Consider the following 12086-nt stretch of genomic DNA (forward strand, 5'->3'; position numbering starts at 1 on the left):
TACATATATTTACACAGATATATATACATATATATGTATATATATACAGTATATATATGTATACCTATATATATTCACACATGTATATGTATATATTGTCTATCTATCTATCTATCTATCTATATATATGTATATATATATATATATATATATATATATATATATACATATATATATATATATATAGAGAGAGAGAGAGAGAGAGAGAGAGAGAGAGAGAGAGGGAGAGAGAGAGAGAGAGTGAGAGAGAGACTTCACTAAAAAATGAAAACATATAGTTACATATTGAAACATCATTAAAGGCACCAGAAGAGTTGGAAGACTGAGGCCTACATGGCTGAGGACTATGAAGCTCGAAGTAATAGATAGAGACGACTGGCGAAATCTAACCGAGGCCCTTTGCGTCAAACGGGCGTAGGAGGAGATGATGAAGATGAATGTTCATACGAAGGATAAACATCATTCGGAGATTCAGGAACCAAAATTACTTCCAGTGAAGTGAATAACACTGAATGGTCTGTAACAATTAAACAAATTTTTTCATGTGGGATGTATTTTTTTTTCAGTGAAAGCCTTTCCCCAATGAAATAAATATAATCAATAATATCCGTCTTTTTTTATTTGGATTTCTTCAATGATACCTAAAAACTCAAATGACATTCTAACATTAATAGCTATCATATCTTTGTTACGATATATGCATATTAGCAATGACATTTCATCACTTGAATTTAAGCTCTAATTACCAATATTTCTAACTTTCATCGCTAATCAACAAGCGAAAGTATAATCATTTTGTGCGAGTTTGCTCTGCTTCTAAAACAACCGTTTACTATAAGAATTAATTTGATATAGCCTTTGGAAAAATAATTTATAACTGATTATATTTACAATAGAACAATTTAGATCGCTAATATTTGAATTGGTAAGTGTTGGTAATTTATTATGGAGTTCGTGGGCCGGCGTGTATACCAATTGCGCTTTATTAACTTGTCTATTTTTTTAGGGGGGGGGGGGCTGCCCTCATTTGTAGACTTGAAAACAATTGTTTATTTAAAGATGGTTTAGCTAAAGTCTTCCATCCTCTTTTTGACGGCGCTCCCAAAAATTTCCTGTTACGTAAGAGCGGCTCGGTAGGCCTAAAGTCTCGCTCTTCACGTTTCGCCTATCGTAAAATGTGATATCATATCCTGGTTTTCCGGTTACAATTATGTTCGATTTTTACTCTCATAATCAGCTTTTTCTTTATGAACAGTTCGTACGTTTGATCGCGATGTGTTCCAACGTTTTTGTCTGTAAACGTTTGCAAATATTAAAGGAAATTATGAGTGTGGGACTTATGATCAAAGAAGGGGAATGCACCGGAATTAGTCTTGTGATTTAAGGTTAAGAAATAGTGATGTTAAATTTTTTCCTTCCCGTCAAGTTTAATAGAAAGGAAAGGAATCATCATCATCATCATTTATATAATCGCCATCCACTTAAGATTTGTTTCTTGTAATGAAACAAACTATAAAATGTAAAAGCTTGTTTCAAGAACGAACGCGTAGCTTGAGAAACCATTAAGAAACACATATACGTCTTGCATAACCTTGTAATTTCCGTTATTCAAACTGGTTTTTAATGTATCGGCAATATCGAGAGGCAGCATCACTATGCGCAGACAACAAACGCGCTCTCTTCCTCTCTCCTTCTCATTCTCTCTTTCTCTCAGGTAGTGAAGCGTCGCAGTTGGGGTGGCTGAGGTGGAGGACGGTCTTTCCAGGGAAGAGGGGGTGTTGCGGGGGAATAGAGAGTATGGGGAGAGAATGTGTGGAGGGGGGCGGGCTGAGGGGACGGCAAAGAGGGGAGGTTCTTCCAGTTGCTGGCCCACTGCCAAATGTTGGTTCTCCTCCTCCAACCCTTTCGTCTTTGACTTGCCTGATGGTTCCTCTTGGAGCTGGAAACTCCGCTGGCTGCCAGAGCTTCCATAGAAGAGATCCTTTATCTGAACGGGGATTCAGTGGTTTAATGGGACTTATTCTCTTTCTACCTTTCATACTGTTTACTCTTGACAACACGAGTCTTACCGGGGAGAAATCGTTCTCACCATCTCCGGGAGGAGGGAGGTTGAGGATGCCACAGGAGGAGATTCAGGAGGAGAGGTCCCAGCGGGGCCGCCCGTGACCCTCCTCACTCGCACCAACCTAGGAGACTGAGGGCTACCTCGCTTGCAAAGGGCCACATCATCATCCTGTTGATCCCATTTTGGAAAGAGAGAGAGAAATTCCTCCCAAACAGGAAATCGTCTCTATGGCAACTAGCCCTCCCTTGTTTCACTTCATATTGTCATTGTCATTATAAAATGTACTTGAATTGTATAATGTTCATGCACAAAGTCTTTTAAAAAGATAATGGAATTGTTTTCGGGAAATATATTCCCGTAATCCTACATTAATATAGGTCATGGTTTCATCGGCCACAAACAGTCTTGAGTATATAGAGTTTCTAATTAAATCCTCTGGTTCTCTCAATTCTTCATTTAGCATTGTCTAACCCGAAAGATTCGATTTACTAGTAGAACCAGAAAATTCAAATATTTTATGAAATGTAAGTCTCTTTATTCCTTATTTTGTTGCTATGGTTGTGTACTGAACCTGTTATTTTTCTAATTTTATCCGAAAATGATCCTGTAAATGTCTTACATTCATCAGAATGTAGAGGGGTGAGATAAATTATTATACCATTGAAGTGATTTCCGATGGTATTGATTTTTCTCGTATGACAGCGTTAGCATAAGTGTCCATTTATATATCGGATAATGTCATAAGTTTGCTTCGTACCTCGGAGGGCAGAAGATCGAGTAAATACCTGAAGACTAATATCTTTATTGAAGTAAATGAAAACAAGATTTGCAACGTATCTATGTATTTTACACACACGTGCGAAAATGCTTATATAAAGAAGAGATGGATCCAGAGATAAAAAAAAAAAAAACATGACCGTATAAGTCACCTCATACACTTGCACAGAAGGACCATCAGCGGTGTGTCGAACCTCCTTAAAGACACTGCTCCATTCACTTCCTATTGCACTTCTAAGTTATGTATTCCTCCCACTAAACTACTGTTATCTTTTTCCACAAGACCAAACTACTCAGAATACTGATCCATCCTTTCACTTACTGTAACATTTTTACCACTTCTGCATATATTAACCTTTCTATCAATTCACGTACTCTAACCTTTTTATTACTTTTTAGTATTTCCACATTTCTCTTTCAATCAATATTTCTTAAATACCATGCCCTATCTAAACAGCTTCCTCCTTTTTTTTTATTGACAGTCAACATCCACAAATCACTTCCAAAAAGTTGGCTCCCCTGTCCATAGATATATTCTCCCTATAACTTCCATTAACAATTCAAAGTCTCTTGCTACCTTTCTTTCTTCGCCCATTTTGACTCTCGCCTCTTCTCCCATCTTACCATCATTCCTTATGTTTACTCTCAAATACTTATGTGACTTTTCATTCCTAATCCTAGACCAGCCACACTAACATTTCCTGCACCATCCCCTTGATTTCTATCGGCTGACATTACCTTTCTCTCTTGAGGTAGTAGGTTGGCCAGGGCACCAGTCACCCGTTAAGATACTACCGCTAGAGAGTTATTGCGTCCTTTGACTGGCTAGACAGTACTACATTGGATCGCTTTCTCTAGCTACATCTCACTTTGTGTTTGCCTACACATATATTCTTTCCACATTCTCCTCTGTCCTTATACACATGACAACACTGAGCTTACCAAACAATTCTTCGCTCAAGGGGTTAACTACTACAATGTAATTGTTCAGTGGCTACTTTCCTCTAGGTAATGTTAGAAGAGACTCTTTAGCTATGGTAAGCATCTCTTCTTGGAGAAGGACACTCCAAAATCAAACAATTGTTCTTTAGTCTTGGATAGTGCCATAGCCTCTGTACCATAGCCTGTCTGGGATTAGAGTTCTCTTGCTTGAGGGTACACTCGGGTACGCTGTTTTATCTTCTTTCTCTTCCTCTTGTATTTTTAAAGTTTTTTATAGTTTATCTATAAAATGTCTAATTTAAAGTTGTTACTGTTCTTAAAATATTTTATTTTGATTATTTATTACTTCATTTGTAGTTTAGTTATTTCCTTGTTTCCTTTCCTCGCTGGGCTATTTTTCCCTGTTGGAGTCCTTGGGCTTATATAGCATCTGCTTTTCCAACTAAGGTTAAAGCTTAACTTGGGATAACTTGCTCTCAACTTTCTCCTCTCGCAAACAATTTCAAATTCTTTTACCAGCCTCAATCAGTAAAATATCAACTGCAAACATCAACCATTCCACAATCCATTCACAACTCATTATTTGACTCTTCAACTTTGCACCTACATCCCCTGTGCTTTCTCTGACTCAGGATGTTTATGAGCCATGTTAACATAACTCAGCCTTATCTCATACCCACTTTCACACTAAGCCATTCCTTTTCCTGCCTACATACTCTAAACCGGCCCCTACACCATCAGTAATATAGACGTCAATCAGATTGACTCAACAATCGGGGTCGTCAATCATTTGGCCTCGCACTGCTCAATGACAATGACAATACTAGTTAATCTTTCTAGGACTTTAGAGCGATAACATCACGGATTCTGACAAGGATTTGTTTTATATATTTACGTTGGTTTAGGAGAAAACCAAGAACAAGTGGCTGAAAGTTTGGTTTAAAAAGAGACATTTATACATACATATATATATATATATATATATATATATATATATATATATATACATATATATATATATATATATATATATATATATATATACATACATACATACATACATACATACATACATACATACATACATACACACACACAAAAAAAACCTGTTAGCTGATCTCAGATTCAGTGAGCCATCTGATTTCACAAATTTTTTCGCTTACATAGAACAAGGTTTGATGAACTTTTTACTTTGATAATTACATCGCTCATAATAGCTTCTTACCATAAGATATTTAGTAATTTATCACCCACTACAATTTTCAATATATAATATATAATATAATAACATTATGAAGGAATATCTTTCCTGATAGACCAAGAACTGCTTATAAATATACATTAATTTTATTTTAGCATATGGCATCAGTCAGGAGTAAACATGTTAAACAAAAAATATAAAATTTACAACCATAATGGGTAACTAAATATAAAATATACCTAACTGGTATTAAAAGTAAACAAATCTGTTTATTTTATAAATAATTTACATATACATTACAATTGAACAGTTTATATATATATATATATATATATATATATATATATATATATATATATATATATATATATATATGTATGTATTATAGCCAAGAAAGGAAAAATGAAAAAGACTTGATTGGAGTTAGTACTTTCATCCACTCAGGACATTATCAAACTCAGCAATGAGAATACATATACAAAGACATCGTATTTATACTGGAGAAGGGGATCCAACAGCTGTCAGTTTCTTAATAATTCCGGAGAAGTCAGATTTTAGATAAAAGGATAATACTGGATTAACGGAAAACAGACCTGGGCTTAGATTCAAAATTCTACCTTGTGTACAGGAGATTAAAAATGATTCAATAATATTCCTTTGGAAATAGTCATTTACATGGATTACTTTTTCCGTCTTTGACCAGCCAATTCTGTGACTTGACCCTAACCAGTGGGAGGCCAAGGCATTATTAAGAGAACCCCTGGAGACGGCCACCTGATGTTGTTTTAATCTGACTGGTATACTTTTTGAGGTTTGGCCAACATAAAATAGGTTACACTCTGAACAAGGAATGCTATATATTACATTATTATCATTTCCAGAACTATTCTTAATTAACATGTTTTTTAATGTACAATTATATTTAAACACTACAGAAATGTCTAGTTTTTTCAAAAGGGGTATAACATCTAAAAAACAAGCATGAAATGGCAAACAAAGCATATTATTAATTGTTTCCTTTCTCTCTAATTGGACACTATAAAATGTTTTCTTAGCCTTATTCATACATTTTTCTAAGAAATATTTAGGATAACAAAGATGTTGCAATTTTTTCTATTTTAGTGAACTCCTCCTCAATGTAATCTGGGCTACAAATTCTCAATGCCCTAAGGTACATGGAGGAAAAAACTGAATGCTTAATATTTTTAGAGTGACCGGAGTAAAAATGTACATATGAAAAATTATTTGTTGGCTTTCTATATATGGAAAACTTAAATTTATCTGTTTCTCTAACTATTAAAACGTCTAAAAATGGGATACGGTTATTTTCTTCATTTTCTATAGTGAATTTTATTGATGGTACTAATGAATTAATGATTGAAACAAAGCCCTCAAGATTAAAATTTTCTTCTAAAATACCTAGAACATCATCAACATATCGATACCACACAATTTGGGAAGACCACACTGAAGGGATTAATCTAGATTCAAAAAATTCCATATATATGTTGGATAAAAGTGGGGACAGAGGATTACCCATAGCCATACCAAAAACCTGTTCATAGAAATCTCCATTAAAACTAAATTTACACTTTTTAATGCACAAACAAATAAGCTCAATAATAGTATGGGTTGATAAAGGTAAATCATAAGCATCTAAAATACCCGACAGGAAATCCAATAAGTCATCAACCGGCACTTTGGTAAACAAATGATGCACCAGAGACTGACCATATATCCTTATGATCAGCGCCCAAACCCCCTCTCCACTCAATCCACTCAAGCTAGGACAAGATAGAGCCAGATAGGGTCAAGTCACAGAATTGGCTGGTCAAAGACGGAAAAAGTAATCCATGTAAATGACTATTTCCAAAGGAATATTGTTGAATCATTTTTAATCTCCTGTACACAAGGTAGAAATTTGAATCTAAGCCCAGGTCTGTTTTCCGTTAATCCAGTATTATCCTTTTATCTAAAATCTGACTTCTCCGGAATTATTAAGAAACTGACAGCTGTTGGATCCCCTTCTCCAGTATAAATACGATGTCTTTGTATATGTATTCTCTACGGGCCAACCAAGGGAAAGGCCCGTGCCAACAACAAGTGTTGGCTTTAATACCCCAACAACAATATGTATTCTCATTGCTGAGTTTGATAATGTCCTGAGTGGATGAAAGTACTAACTCCAATCAAGTCTTTTTCATTTTTCCTTTCGTGGCTATAATACATTTTATATTCATCACGTGTCAGCTTTCGTGATTTCTACACATATACGAGGCCTGTCTAAAAAGTATCCAACCTTATGCTGGAAAAAATATTTCACATACCTGACAGGATTTGAACCCTAATCCCCTTCAAAGTAGGCCCCTTGTGCTTGCACACACTTAGCCCACCGATCCATCCACTGCTAGAAACACCTCAGGAAGTCTTCTTTTGGAATGGTGTTCATCTTCGCCGTCGCGTTCCGCATTATCTCTTCTCTAGTCTCAAAACGGGATCCTTTCAGTGGCGTCTTCAATTTTGGAAACAACCAGAAGTAGCAAGGAGCCATGTCTCGAGAGTAGGGAGGTTGGCAAACAACTGGAATTTCATGTTTGGCCAAGAAATGTTGGATCAATTGGGATGAGTGTGCGGGGCGTTCGTGATGCGGTTGCCAATTTTTTGCCGTCCACATGTCTGGCCTTTTGCGCCAAACTGCGTCATGGAGACGCTGGAGAACATCTTGATAGTACTCCTTTGTCATTGTTTGTCATTTTGTGATGCACAATTCCACGGATATCAAAGAAAACAGTCAGCATCACCTTCATTTTGCTTGGCACCTGTCGCGCTTTTTTTGGCCTTGGAGACTCGGGATGCTTCCATTGCAACGACTGTCTTTTTTTTTCTGGGTCGTACCCGTACACCCAAGACTCATCTCCAGTTATCACGGTGTTCAGAAACTGAGAATCAGTGTTGGCAGTGTCCTGGAGGTCCTTTGCAACTTGAAAACGGAGGTCCTTTTGTTCCGGCGACAACAACCTGGGCACAAATTTCGCAGCCACTCTGTGCATGTTCAAATCATCACGCAAAATTGCATGTGCGGAATGTTTACTCACTCCAACCTCTAGGGCAATCTCCCGCATGGTCGAACGACGATCTGCCATCACCAAATTTCACACCCTGTCAACAACAGCTGCACTCTGAGCAGTTTGGGGCCTGCCGGAACGATAGTCACTCTCTGTTGATGCACGGCCACTTTTGAATCGGTTGAACCACTCCTTAATTTATGTTACACCAATCGCATCTTCTCCTAATACCTGCTGAATCTTACGCTTTGAGAATCACCAAGCTTTTGACAAAATTTGATGCAGTATCTTTGCTCAACACGTTCAGTCATCTTGAGAGAATCAGTAATCCGACAGACACGTTGTGTAGCACCTCACTCAGCGACCGACAGGAGGCAACTGACGCGCTGGATGGTGGTGAAAAAATTCACGCATGCCCATGAAGGTGTCTTCCTTCACTGTGCAGAGTGGCGTCACGCTATCGTCTCTATTTTGGACGGGAAAAATAAAGGTCGGATACTTTTTAGACAGGCCTCGTATATGTATATATATATATATATATATATATATATATATTTATATATATACATATATATATATATATATATATATATATATATATATATATACAAATGTATAAGTATATATATATGTGTATATGTATATATTGAAAATATAATATATGATATATATATGTATATATATATATATATGTATATATATACATTTGTATATATATATATATATATATATATATATATATATATATGTGTGTATATATATATATATATATATATATATATATATATATATATATGTATATAAATATATATATATATATATATATATATATATATATATATATATAAACTGTTCAATTTTAATGTATATGTAAATTATTTATAAAATAAACAGATTTGTTTACTTTTAATACCAGTTAGGTATATTTTATATTTAGTTACCCATTATGGTTGTAAATTTTATATTTTTTGTTTAACATGTTTACTCCTGACTGATGCCATATGCTAAAATAAAATTAATGTATATTTATAACATCGTCACTATTCTCCGCATCGAATGTACTTGAGGAATTGGTAAGCAGTTCTTGGTCTATCAGGAAAGATATTCCTTCATAATGCTATTATGAAATATCGGGAAGATCATCTGTCCCTGAACCAGATATCTTAAAGGTATAAAGGTTGCTCATGACAGCCAAGTGCAATGGACAGTGACAATGCCCTAGCTACAGGACAATGATGCACCAGAGACTGACCATATATCCTTATGATCAGCGCCCAAACCCCCTCTCCACTCAATCCACTCAAGCTAGGACAAGGTAGAGCCAGATAGACCTATATGATCCCCCAAACATGCCATCTTTAGTTCACAAGTCTGGTGAGGTTGCAGACACTACAAGAAACTATCGAGCTTGAGCGGGACTTAATCTCCCATCTAGTAGAACGCCAGGCAGGGACGGTTCAGCTCCTTCCTGAAGTTGGTTCGTAAAATATTAAATTTTTTCTTGACATAAACAGTTGCATCCTGATATCTCCCTTGATATTTGGTCAATAGCGTTTTAAAATCTAAATTTTTCTGGTTTCTGTTTCTGTAATCTGATGATATAATTTTCCGAAAAAATCCTCTCTCCTCCTCGTCCCTCTTGGAGCTCGACAGGTTTACAGCTGAACAACTTTAGTGAAACTAACATTTATTGTCAACCTCACCCTCACTCTAAACAATGGTTATATGAGTCAATCATACTGTCACTATAGGTTGTGTCATTGGCGACCCTTCAGCCATTACCTTAGACTATCAATGTAATTACAATAATGGGGTTATTGTCAATAAAATTGATTAGTATGTGGCCACTATTACAGATACCTTGATATCATAAAATAAATATTATTCTGATATCAGCCTCTCACTCATAACACATTTCTTTCACCAACTATGTCAAATCTACAAAAGGCCTTTTCTAGGTCCATGAACGCTATATGCAGCTTTTTACTTTCCTTAACTTCCAAACTTCGTGCAAAGACTTGATCCATTCACCCTGTTCCTTGCCCAAGGCCCCACTGCTCTTCTCTATCAGTTGTTCTGTCACCTGCTGTGTCTTCTCAATCAAAATTCTACCATACATCTTACATTGTATGCCATGTTTTTTTATATTTCTTATTAAAAGGTGGAGATTTATCGGCACAATATTTATAATTATTAAGACACTGATATTCATTTTACCTTTATGCAAGTGAACAATAATTTCCCTCACCCAATCCTTTGGAAATTTTTTCTCATCCAGACATAGTTTAGGAATCCTGGTCAACCACTTAATCTTACTATCACCACTATACTGCAACATATTACTTGCAATTCCATCAGATCATTGTGGCCCTCTATTCTTCAATTATTTAACATCATGGTCTTTCCTATGTCCACACAATTTCTCCTTTGTTTTCAAACAGTCTCTGCTTTTCTTCTTTCCTACACATTCAACCAATACTCAAAATACTGATCCCATCAACTCAGTATCCTATATTGAGACCCATTTGTTCATGAAACTTTATCTCTGGGGTTACTTCATTATTAAACATCTTTTTATTCTCTCTATTTTTAAAACATATTTCCAGCAATCAAGACACTTCACAGACACATTTCTGCAAGACTCTTTTCATTCTCTCTCACTCTAGGAACTCCATGCCCACCAACAACTTCATCTCTTTCTTTGTTACCTACCTCTGCATTTAAATGAAACAGTGACCCTTTTATGTTCTCAAAAACTAGTTACGTATATATTCAGGCTCTTCCAAAATCGATCCTCTATTACAATATTTTTTTTTCTTTTGCATTTTGTGCGCGCTCACTATCACAAGTTTTACTAGGGTAACATTCAGTCATACATGTACAATCCTTTTTTCACCAACTATGTCAAATCTCTCTCTCTCTCTCTCTCTCTCTCTCTCTCTCTCTCTCTCTCTCTCTCTCTCTATAGTAAGAATATAAAATGGTCAGAAATAAATGAAGAACTGAATAAAGAATGGAAAATGTATTTGTAAGTGATAATATACAGGTAAATACGGACATACTGTACAATATACTGGAGAAAATCGTTGAAAAATATGTACCGAAAAAAAAAAACAATAAACAAAAGACATGCATACCAAGAGACAGAAGGATCTTATTTCAGAAAATTAGAAAGTGGAAGAAAAATCTTGCAAAAGAAAAAAATGTGTGGAAAATGATGGAAATGAAATGTAAGATAGAAAATGCAGAACAAAAGATTATACAGTCGAAAGAAAATGAAAAAAGGGGACTTAGAAGAAAGGACACTTCAAAATATAAAAAAAAAAAAAAAACCCAAAGTACTTTACTCCTATACAAAAAAGATGAATAAAAGGAGATTAGAAATAGGCCCTCTAAGTATTGAAGGACGGCTAACGAATGAAAAAAAGGAAATATGCAACATATTAGCAGAAAAATATAAGAGTGAGTTCACACCAAGAATTACGAATGAGAATAATGAAACAGAAATGAGAGAAGAAAATGTTGAATATCTAACGGATATAGATATTAATGAAGCAGATATTGTCAAGGCTATAAACGAAATTAAAAATGGATCGGCAGCCGGACCAGATGGAGTTCCAGCGATTTTGTTAAAAAAACTGCAAACACTATCGCGAAGCCGCTTACAATACTGCTAAGACAAAGTGTAGATATGAACGAGATATATGTTAAACATAAATTAGCTTATATAACCCCTATCTTCAAAAGTGGATCAAAACTAGAGGCAAGCAATTATAGACCTGTTAGTCTAACATCACATATTATGAAAGTGTATGAGAGGGTAATAAAAAAAGAAAATAATGGATCATTTGGTTAAAAATAATTTGTTTAATGTAGGTCAACACGGTTTTGTGCCCGGAAAAAGTACACAAACCCAACTGATAGCACACTATGAAAACATACAAAAATATGATAAATGAAAAAGACACAGATGTGATCTATCTAGATTTTGCAAAAGCCTTTGACAAGGTAGACCATAATATATTAGAGAAAAAAA

The 12086-nt window shown here is 35.4% G+C and overlaps 1 protein-coding gene across 1 annotated transcript in view; it reads right to left on the minus strand.

Annotated features, from left to right (window-relative positions):
• LOC137631797 (serine/threonine-protein kinase meng-po-like) overlaps positions 1–2186 on the minus strand; it is a 134824-nt gene extending 132638 nt beyond the window's left edge. Inside the window, exon 1 of the mRNA XM_068363767.1 lies at positions 2070–2186. The gene's annotated coding sequence lies outside the window, so the exon portion shown is untranslated. The remainder of the gene's footprint in view (positions 1–2069) is intronic.
• Positions 2187–12086: the final 9900 nt, after the last annotated feature.

The sequence above is a fragment of the Palaemon carinicauda genome, chromosome 40, assembly GCF_036898095.1.
Source record: "Palaemon carinicauda isolate YSFRI2023 chromosome 40, ASM3689809v2, whole genome shotgun sequence".
Taxonomy (NCBI): Eukaryota; Metazoa; Arthropoda; class Malacostraca; order Decapoda; family Palaemonidae; genus Palaemon; species Palaemon carinicauda.